Here is an 11,404-nt window from a genome sequence, read left to right as displayed (position 1 = left end):
CCTCTCTCTCTCTCTCTCTCTCTCTCTCTCTCTCTCTCTCTCTCTCTCTCTCTGGGTGGGCTAGCTCTGAAGAACATCGGCGTTATAAACAATAAAGTAGTATACATAAAAAGGAATAAACATAAGCAGAACATTGAACATCACTGTAAAAAAAATTACGTATGTCTCTCTCTCTCTCTCTCTCTCTCTCTGCCCCCCACCCTCCCCTCTCTCTCTCTGCAATAGAGAACAGAAACAATAAATGTAATAATAATTATGTACACAAACGCCACTTCCTTTCATCTCTGAGTTTTAGTTTGACAAACTTTGTTGTTGTTTTTTTCTTGCTTTTTTTGTTTGTTCAACTAATATAGAACATCACCACGTCATTCCTTTCTTCTTGTGTACGTGTCGTCTGTGTGTGCACGACCATATGTGTGTGTGTGTGCGTGTGTGTTTAATTAAGTGTGCGTGTGTGGTGGGGCGGATGTGTAAAATAGTCAAGACCCCCATGTTGAGAATTGGTGCTGCATAAATTCACATATCATTATCATAATGGAAGCTGCGTATCTGTGAATCTTGCTGTGGAACTACCTTGTCACAACTGTTTGGCCACAAGACATCACATGAAACAACAGAAATGCGGACACCGTAAAAAGATATTCGTTGCAAAGTGTACAACAATAAACCTTCCATGGAAGACAATATCATATGCATTGTGTTGTAAAAAAAAAAAATGAATCAAATACTTATGTGTAGACAAAAGAGATACTCAGAAAGTAGAACTGATATGAATAGTCTACAGAAATATGTTTTCTGTCACACGAAATGATCTGCAGAAATGTGAATAAGAAGACTAATCAACGAAAAGGTGCTCAACTATTTTCTCAGTGGCTAATCTAAAATAAGGAGCACTGGTGGTTTTGTTGTTGTTTTGTTTGTTTGTTGTTGTTGTTTGTTTTTGTTGTTTTGTTGTTGTTGTTGTTTTTTTTGGGGGGGTGTTGTTGCTTTGGGTTTTGTTTTTATTCAAACAATGGACACAGTTCATTTTCTGTTCACATTTAACTGCATAAATTTAAACATAAATTATCAGAGATAAAAACAGATTTACTGTCGGCGTACGGTTTTTTTGTTGTTGTTTTTTTTCTTGTTTTTTTTTGGGGGGGGGGGGGTTGTCGTTTTTTGTTTTTTGTTGCTGTTTTTCGTTTTCTAACTCAACGTTCTAACCTGCAACAGATCGGAGTGGTCAATTTGAAATATACAAGGAAAAAAAAACAGTTACCAAGGTAACGACAGAATCACAACTGTGCTAAAGATATGTGAACAAAACAAAACAAAAATATATATATATATATATATATCAACAAAGGTGAAGGTCCCATATTTCTTTTACGGCCATCCGGACAGTGAACTCATATACACTGTGTATCAAGGGCTCGACATAGGAAGGCGGGGCGCAGTCCTCTCCTTCCGCCAGCTTACGTCAGGTACCCATTCACACCTGGATGGAATGAGGACCATCGAGGTAAAATACCTTCCCCAAGGACTCAACACCATGCCGAAACGGGTGAACACTGGATCACAACACCAACACCAACGCCTTACCGATTATGGCACGGTGCGTCCCTGTTACCACGAAGGGAAACAAATACGTATTCAATATCAAAGCTGTCGTTATTGGAAATAATTTCTTGGTAACCAAACAACGTTTCAAGATATATTAAAAGTCGACCGAGAAAATAATAAACCTTTAATTGTTTCAGTTAATGTCACAGATAATGATAGATGCAATGAAAGTCAGACGAAGAGAAAGACACGTTTGAACATTATTCATGGCATGGTACGTCCTCTAGTTTATTCTCTGACTATCTCCATCGCGAGAGGCTTTCCACGCAGAGCTTGGAAATTGTGGTATATGGCACCGATCCAGTTAAAACCGACGCCTAATTAAATTTGATCATTTCTGGGCATATTTTTGGGTTAGAAGTGTCGAAATAGGAACATAAAACCAAACATGAATAAGTTCTTGGGGGAATTTAAGTACATAACAATGTAAAATGGTGAAATAATTGCACTTGTTAGAGATCTACAACACCGTCAAGCCTATCCATAAATCCTCAATGGACAACTGCTGGACCATCATATATGATTAAATGGATCTAATTCTAAATAATTTCACAGATGTGGAGAGTATTTACACTTCAGGTATGAGATTAAGAGCAGGATCAAATATGTTTATATTGCCAGGTGTTATTTTGGCTGTGTTACAGGTTGTGAATGAGACCTTGTCAGTAAAGTAATACAAGACGGCTTCCAAAGGAACAACTATAAACCCTCCTGGTATTATATGAAGCCCAAAAGACAGGACAGCATTGGCCTCCAAAGTGACCGCTAGTCAAAAGCAGAACTTCCACTGTGCCAGTTCGAGTCAAGTATTTACAAGAGGCCAACCTCCATGGAGAGATAAATGCAGCAAAGCCTGATGACAACCCTAAAATGGTCCTGAAAATGTGTACAGACCAAGCAGCAATCTTCAGAAGACTCTTCTAATGTTCGCTGGATACAGAAACCTTTCTCAAAGACTGGGCATCAGCAAACATCTCCAGATCTGTTAAAATGGAACCTTCACCTTCACCTTCACCTATCCCGTAGTCTTGTGGACCGTTGGGGCGCCACAGGTGATCTGGCAACCAGCATCCTCCAATCCTCTCGGTTTTCTGACCTCCTGACTGTATCGCTCAACCTCAAGCCCGTCCATTCTGGGATGTTGTCCTCCCATCTCTTCCTCTGTCTGCCTCTCCTTCTCCCCCCTTGCACTGTGCCCTGCAGGAATGTCTTGGCAAGCCCTGATGATCTCGTGACATGGCGATACCATTTGAGCTTGCGTCGCTTGACCAAGGTCAACAGGTCTTCGTAGGGCCCAATGACTTGCCTGATTCTGTTTCGAACTTCGTTCGTGATATGATCTTTGTAGGAGATGCACAAGAGTCTTCGAAAGCATCTCATCTCAGTGGACTGTATTCTCTTTTCTATTTCAGCTGTTAAGGTCCACGATTCAAATGGACCTTAAAATGGAACACCAAGCTGCAGAAAGCAATCCAGCACCCTTTATCTCAGAGAAGCCGTAAGACCTTATAGCACTTTCTCTATCATTATATGACAACATCTTTGGGGAAACAAACAGCAAATCCTAACAACATGAAAGACAAATTCCAAATAGATTACTCATGTAAAACTGTTGTTCCTGAAGATGCGTGATCTTCAGAAACCCATCAATGAAAGAAAACAATGTGATATAGCAATATTGGACTTCAGTTAGGCATTCGATACCATTCCACATAGCAAATTCATCCACAAACATGAAAACTATGGAATTACAGGCGATACCCTCAGATGGTTGCAAACCTTTATCACCAAACGAGATGTAAGCGTGGTGTGTATATATATATATATATCAGATAGTGTGACCTCATCCCAAGTGCCCATCGACTCAGTATGCCTCAGGACACTCTCCTGGACCTATAACTATTTCTCTGCTAAGTGTGACTGTTTGCAGAAGACGTCTGTTGCACGAAGAAATCCACAGCTATCAAGACCATTTTCTACTTCAGCAGGATCTTGAAAAAAGTGGAAAGTGGAATTCTGGGCCCATGAATGGGGCATGAACTTTACCAAAATAAAGTTACATCATCAGCACAGTCGGAAAGTCATCCCATTATTCTATGATTAACAACTGTATTCTTCGGCATGTCTCCAACAACCCACACGTGGGCATCCAGATATCCATGTTCAGGAATCTCGAGCCATAGTCTAGGAACTTTACCAGAAACGAAACACATACTGTATTGAAAGAATACAATTCCCAACACCTCGCTTCATAACAGGTGACAACAATTCAGAAGACACTGGAAGCGTAACCGGCGTGTTCCACAAGTTCGAGCTTCCAAGACTGCACCTACGATTTGTATTTATGTACAAAGGGGCAGTGAGACAAGTGCCAGCAATACCACCACTACATCTGATTATTCTGACTGACAAGAGAAGAAGACATAACCAATCCAAGAAATTCGCTGTGTGATCGTGAACACCAATGCTAAATGTGCATCTGACTAGAGGACAACATTAATCCCGTAAAGCCACACCGACAAAAATTGTAGACTGGGACCACATGAACGAGGACCAGTGAGTGTCCACGCAGTGCAGTGCCCGCATCTGTCGTACTGATGCCATCGACAGAGAAACTGGTAAAGCCCTGGGCCGGGTTGTATGAGGCGATCTTTGCAGCGCTAAGTTTGCTTACAGTTAAGAACGTTCCTAAGTGTTTGGAACTGCCGTGGAAATAACGTTCTCCCCGCTAAGCAAACTTAGCGCTGTTAATCAAGTTCGCTCATGCAACCCACCCTTGGTGCTTTTAGTAAGGCTTAGGGAAGACTGAACTGTTAGTAAGGCTTAGGGAAGACTGAACTGTTAGTAAGGCTTAGCGAAGACTGAACTGTTAGTAAGGCTAGGAAGGCTGAACTGTTAGTAAGGTTCAGGGAAGACTGAACGTTTAGTAAGGCTTAGGGAAGACTGAACTGTTAGTAAGGCTTAGCGAAGACTGAACTGTTAGTAAGGCTTAGGGAAGACTGAACTGTTAGTAAGGCTTAGCGAAGACTGAACTGTTAGTAAGGCTTAGGGAAGACTGAACTGTTAGTAAGGCTTAGGGAAGACTGAACTGTTAGTAAGGCTTAGGGAAACTGAACGTTTAGTAAGGCTTAGGGAAGACTGAACTGTTAATAGGCTTAGGGAAGACTGAACGTTTAGTAAGGTTCAGGGAAGACTGAACGTTTAGTAAGGCTTTGGGAAGACTGAACGTTTAGTAAGGCTTAGGGAAGACTGAACGTTTAGTAAGGTTCAGGGAAGACTGAACGTTTAGTAAGGCTTTGGGAAGACTGTACGTTTAGTAAGGCTTAGGGAAGACTGAACTGTTAGTAAGGCTTAGGGAAGACAACGTTTAGTAAGGCTTAGGGAAGACTGAACGTTTAGTAAGGCTTAGGGAAGACTGAACGTTTAGTAAGGCTTAGGGAAGACTGAACTTTTCCAAAGCAATGCAGATGGCCCCCGCGTCAGGATCAGCGACATACGCACCAAGATCAAAAATGCAATGTCGCATTTATTGTGTGAAAAGAACCATACGAAAGGGTTGTCCCTGGCAACATTCTGCAAAAAATCTACTTCGGTAGGAAATCAAATAAAGCTGCAGACAGAAATTTTTTTTTTTAAAGGGAGGGGGTGGGGCGGGGGGCGCTCTTCTTAGGGAGAGCACCCCGATTTTCATAAAGAGAAATATGTCGCAACAAAAAGAGTAATACGATACAATACAATACAATACACCTATATGTATTAGCTTGACCACGCTCGCAAACGAAAATTGATATGAAACTGTGTGCTTCACTTTCAGTGTGTCAACCATATCCTCAAAGATGAATTGAAACTGACAAAAATGTGTACGTTGGTGTTTAAAGTTGGTATAGGAATACATCCAGAACGACTCCCAAAATCTACCCTCCTGGAGGTGCAAAAATGCCACTGCTGTATTTCTGTACTTGGGTTGTTAAAAAAGAAAAAAAAAAGACTGAGGTCTCACGTTTCAAATCCAATTATTTGCTTTATTGTGTGTCAGCGTTTTGCGAAGCTTGTGTTTTTGTGTCGGGTTGTGATACAGAAATTTACACGGATGTATACCCTGTTTTCGTTTTTGTCTTTGTCTTCGATAAATGGTTAATCGGTCAACCATGTATGGATATTAAAGTATGGAACTAATAACCTATATACACCTTCTCCATCCCTCTTCCACCGCCCCCACCACCTCTCTCTGTCTCTCTCTTTCTGCCCCGCTGTAACAGCTGTGGTGGTATAGTTATTACCGCTTGTTTTCCCCAGACTAGTGATTGACCTTGACATCTATAGTTTAATTATATCTTTTCCCTCTCTTTTGCAGGCAACACATACACGCATGCGCGCAGCCCTCTCTCTCTCTCTCTCTCTCTCTCTCTCTCTCTCTGTCTCAATTACAACACACACACACACACACACACACACACACACTTTCAACACACACAAACGCGCACGCAAACACGCACACATACCCCCCCCCCCCTTCCACACACACACACACACACACACACACACAGAGTCGGTCAGGTGACAGGGGCAGACATGCGAGGTCCAGCGAAGCCGGAACTGTGGCTGTACATGGTGAAGCCCCCGAGGTACCGACAGAACTGGCACACCCCCTCCCTCAGGAACACCACAGATGCCAGCAGAGCGAAGCAAATGAGGTAGAGGGAAAACATCATGACGTAGATCAACTGCGTCATTGTCGTCGTCACGCTAGAGAGTCTTCTGCTCAAGGATGTTCAAGTTAGGATAGGTATGCCTAATTGCGAACGATCCAGTCGAAGCGACCAGCTCAGCTTGTGTACTGTAAAGACATGTCGTTTGACACTCAAACGTAGTTCTTTTGTTTTTTGGAGGCTTTCTCCGACTGGTTGTACCAGGAAAAGTTGGTGTACTAATTCTTTTTCAACGTTTAGTCGACATTTGAAATAGGGGTGCCTGAGTGTAAGTGCGAACGAGTAAGTCCAATTGCGAACGATGGCTTTGGGTACGAGTAGACAATTAAAACAGAAACAGGTCTTTAACTCATTAGACATAACATATTATTAGAACATCGCATCAGACTGTTGTATTGTTGGTTTTGTTCACACATGCACAAAAACACAAACAGACACTTAAACACACACACCCTTTTGAGAGTGCTCAGTAACTGTGTAGCATCGTTCGCAAATGGACTCACGTCATAATATCCTACGGTCTAATAGCAAACGACACTATTTTGCAGATTCCTGTCAAAACTGAGTTATGTCACCAAAATGTTTTCATAAATTATCCCAGCACTTGTAATGCGCATTCAACATATCTGATCAAATCAACTATTTTAAACAGTGTCAAAGTTCACGTTCTGCAACTTGCTTCCCTTGATTTTAGGATTTTGAGAGCACGTATGTAAACCTGGTCGGCAGTGGTACGCGAAGAGAAGAAAGAGCGCGGAAATAGCCAGAAATAGCTGATGTTTAACTGCTTCTTGGAAATGGATATTCATTAAAGTATTAGAAAAGGGTGGAAGCAGACGTTAAAATGTGAAATGCAACCGTTAAGAACGCTTCGAAGTGGGGCCAACCTACCCTACAATCAGACATGGAGCGAAGGACTGTTTCGTCTTGACGGGAAGTTAAAGGTCACAATGGGATGGGAGGATTTACGTTCGTACAACCGTCCAGACATTAACACGTTTCTCTTGCGACCGAATCTTCCTTACTCACACCGACACACACCAATACACCAGATCGGCACGGGCGGTGACGGAGTCGTTCTGCAAGCAGTTGTTCCACATGTTTTCCTCACCCCAATATATTAACTTTGTAAATGCACCATATTTCTCAGTAATAAAGATGTTGGTGGTAAAAATATCGCCCACAAGTACGCCTAAACAACTCCGTCTCTTGAGTTCACCCATGAAGTCTCAACGTAACGTTTGATTCTCAGCAACACGACAAACCAAGTTCACAGAACAGCATTGCACAGCTTTAAATGTTGACAACACTATATGAATTCAGCCATAAAAACTGTGACATCGTTGGCAGAAGACGCGAGTATCGCCAAGGGCTTTCCGCGATTTTTTTTTCTTCTTGTGTTCCGTGTTTGTGGAACAACCTTAACGTTTTTAGCATCGTTTCAGGCTCACGCTTGTGGGAGAGTTGCAGTGAATGAGTAATACTTTAAGGGCAGCCGGTCCTGTTCCCCAGCACCATTTGACATTGTTGCTTAAAGTTTACAGTCCAGCCGACTGCACAGGGCCATATCAAGACTGGCCCCAGCACCAGTGGTGGAGGAAGTCACTCTTCACTGACAGGTTCAGTCACGATCGACGTCTTCCGTCTGTCGACGTTGGTGCCGTGCCTCGCTGAAGTTGCTCCAACACTGACTCCTCTTTAAACACGACACAGCAATGTTTTAACCTTCACCAGTCTCTGGTTTATCCAAGAGAATCTCCCATGAAAATGGACAAGACTCTCATTTCCAAATTCTGAAAGGACGCGCTCATCCTCATTGGCCATGCAGAGTACCGTAGACATACGCTAACCAGTGTCATGTGGATTCTGCGATGTTGGCTGATATTATTTTGATCAGAGGTGATTCAAAATCTCCAGCTGCTGATGCGCTCTTTGAACTTTGAATCTTTCTGGCCAGGTCTGCCAAACTGAAATGTGGGTTTGTTAAGTGGGCTATACTTTTTAGTCAACAAGACTGTGTCAGTGACGATGTAGGTCCAAGCTGTAAATCCTGGTTGAGGCGAACTTCGCGGGGTCCTCAAGGCGTATGGCCTTCAGATGGATGCAGTCTCGGCCTTTCTCCTCTGTCTCTCTCCTCTGCTCTTGGAGGCAAACCTGCAACCGATAAACTTAATTTCAGGCTTGACCGCTCCGTTTCTATGCATCTGTTTTGAATCAGGATTATTCCAGCTAGTAGTCCAAAATTTTACTCTTAGCAATGTGTGAATTTCTCTGTAAACTGTCGTTATTCTTTTGTTCATACATTGTCCCCCTTGCCAAAGGATAGTATTGTCAATGGCAATAAAATAGCGTCCGTGTCCGCGTCTCTGTGTGCCCCTTCTGTCTGTCTGTCTGTCTGTCTGTCTCTCTCTCTCTCTCTCTCTCTCTCTCTCTCTCAGGCCCTTTCTCCCCGTCTCTTCTCTCTTTCTCTTTGTCTCTGTGTGTGTCTGTCACAGTCTGTCTTTCTCTCTGTCTCTCTTCCCCTCTGTCTGTCTGTCTGTCTGTCTGTTTTTCTGTCTGTCTGTCTCCCTCTGTGTGTGTGTGTGTCTCTCTCTCTGTGTTGAGTTCTAGTCATTCAGCGCTCCTTTAGTATGCATTCAAAAAGGCGTAAAGAGACTTTCTCCTGGCAAATCCATTTGACAGGTAAACAACGTGTTATTTACACAGACACAAGGAAGGAGAAATAGGCAGCTTCGAACTTTGTATATATAGACAGATAGATGTGTGTGTGGAGGGGGAGGGGACGCATAGCCTGAAATTGTCAAATGAAGATGAAACTCATTACCTTTTTATGTATACGTATTATGAAGAAATTCGAAAGAAATGCTTAATTTTCAACGGTGAAAACTTAGAGAACATGAACCTTACCAGTACACTTTTGATAGATGATGAAGTAAGAACAAGATCACTAGTGAAATTTATCGCCCTAGCTTGGGATTATCGGGAAAAGAAATTATCTTCGGGAGCCTTATAGTTACCCAAAAAAAACTGATGCCAGTTCCACAGTTTATAATTCTGAATGACTTTGTAGAAAGTTGGATGGTCCAGCTTTTTAATTTTCCTTTTCAATCTTAACAATACGTTGTATTTAATGATTTTGTTGTTGTTGTTTGTCGTTGATTTTCTTTTTACTCTTAGCAATGTGTCAATTTCTCTGTAAACTGTCGTTATTCTTTTGTTCATACATTGTCCCCCTTGCCAAAGGATAGTATTGTCAATGGCAATAAAATAGCGTCCGTGTCCATGTCTCTGTATGCCCCGTCTGTCTGTCTGTCTGTCTGTCTGTTTTTCTGTCTCTCTCTCTCTCTCTCTCTCTCTCTCTCTCTCTCTCTCTCTCTCTCTAAGGCCCTTTCTTCCCGTCTCTTCTCTCTTTCTCTTTGTCTCTGTGTGTGTCTGTCACAGTCTGTCTTTATCTCTGTCTCTCTCCCCCTCTGTCTGTCTGTCTGTCTGTCTCCCTCTCTCTCTCTCTCTGTCTCTCTCTGTGTTGAGTTCTAGTCATTCAGCGCTCCTTTAGCATGCATTCAAAAAGGCGAAAAGAGACTTTCTCCTGGCAAATCCATTTGACAGGTAAACAACGTGTTATTTACACAGACACAAGGAAGAAGAAACAGGCAGCTTCGAACTTTGTATATATAGACAGATAGATGTGTGTGTGGAGGGGGAGGGGACGCATAGCATGAAGTTGTTATATATGTGTGTGTAATCATGTCTGGGGTCGTGAGCGTGAATACCATTATAACTTGATGTTTTCAGTTGTAAACGTGAACGGATTTCTACATCCAACAGTTTTACGCTGTTTGTCCCATCACACATATGCTCAATGTCAGCCGAATGTTCAGTTTCCATTTCCCAAGAAGGTGTCACCGCGTCGTTCGGACAAATCCATACACGCTACACCAGATCTACTAGGCAAATGCCAGACCGGCAGCATAACCCAACCCGGTGCGCCAAAGTGCGTGCTGCACACGGGACCTCGGTTTATCGTCTCATCCGAATGACTAGACACGCAAGTTTGATTTACCAGTCAAACCTAAAAGGAAGGTCGAGACCAGGATTCGAACTCCGACCATCGCCGGACACTGTATTGGCAGATAAGCGTCTTAACCATTCTGCCAACTTCCTCCCCTGTTCAGGTAGTGTGGGTGAACCAGGGGAGCGGGGTGGGGGGGAGGAGGAGGAGGAGGAGGAAAGGGATGATGTATGCTGTTAATGTTGGCCTTACTTTGGTCCTTGTTCGGTTAATGGCCAGTCTTCTCAATACACGGTTATGAAGGGCTATGTATGATCACTGTTCGTTATTACACGTTACGAGTCTTTGTCTTTTGTTTTCATGTAATTGAATTCCCATAACAGACTAATACAAAACAAATGTATCGTATTGGCGTTGCGTTCCATTGAATTGCATTGCATGGCATTGATTTGTTTATTTATATGGTGGGGGTTTTTGTTGTTGTTGTTGTTGTTGGGTTGGGGTTGTTTTATTTAGCTTTCTTTGTAGCTTATAATCCAGTGGACCACACAGCTGAAGGTCATATCAGGGATAAAAAAAACTGTCAATGGAATCTTGGCCTGGGGGTCACACGTCTTCCTAGGAAGCGAGAGACTCTGAGCGCACTGGTTTGAATCCCACTCTCAACAGTTGTTACTTTTTTTTTCTTCTTTTTTAATCCCCCTTCACTAGACCTTGAGTGATAGTCTGAACGCTAGTCATTCGGATGAGACGATAAACCAAGGTCCCGTGTGCAGCATGCACTCAGCACACGTTTGTTTTTTGTTGTTGTTTTTTTTTAATCACGGCATCAATAGGGTTATCCCTGGCAAAATTATGTAGAAACATCCACTTTGACAAGAAAACAAATACATTTGCAGACGGGGGAAAAAAATACAAAAAAGAAAGGGTGGCGCTCTCAGTGTAGCAACACGCTCTCCTTGGGAAGAGCCGTTCAAATTTCACAAACAGAACTATGTTGTTGACAAAAGAGTAATACAATACAATGCACTACAATACAATACAATACAATACAATACAATACAATACAAATATCGGTCCC

General features: G+C 42.5%; 1 long non-coding RNA gene across 1 annotated transcript in view; it reads right to left on the bottom strand.

Annotated features, from left to right (window-relative positions):
- Positions 1 to 1,170: 1,170 nt before the first annotated feature.
- The window catches only part of LOC143287859 (uncharacterized), a 17,712-nt gene continuing 7,478 nt past the window's right edge, over positions 1,171 to 11,404 (bottom strand). Inside the window, exon 2 of the long non-coding RNA XR_013056020.1 lies at positions 1,171 to 8,468. This is a non-coding gene — a long non-coding RNA (uncharacterized LOC143287859). The remainder of the gene's footprint in view (positions 8,469 to 11,404) is intronic.

Source organism: Babylonia areolata, chromosome 1 (genome assembly GCF_041734735.1).
Source record: "Babylonia areolata isolate BAREFJ2019XMU chromosome 1, ASM4173473v1, whole genome shotgun sequence".
Classification (NCBI taxonomy): domain Eukaryota; kingdom Metazoa; phylum Mollusca; class Gastropoda; order Neogastropoda; family Buccinidae; genus Babylonia; species Babylonia areolata.
The sequence above is the reverse complement of the archived record's forward strand: the minus strand, read 5'-3'. Positions and strand labels throughout refer to the sequence as shown.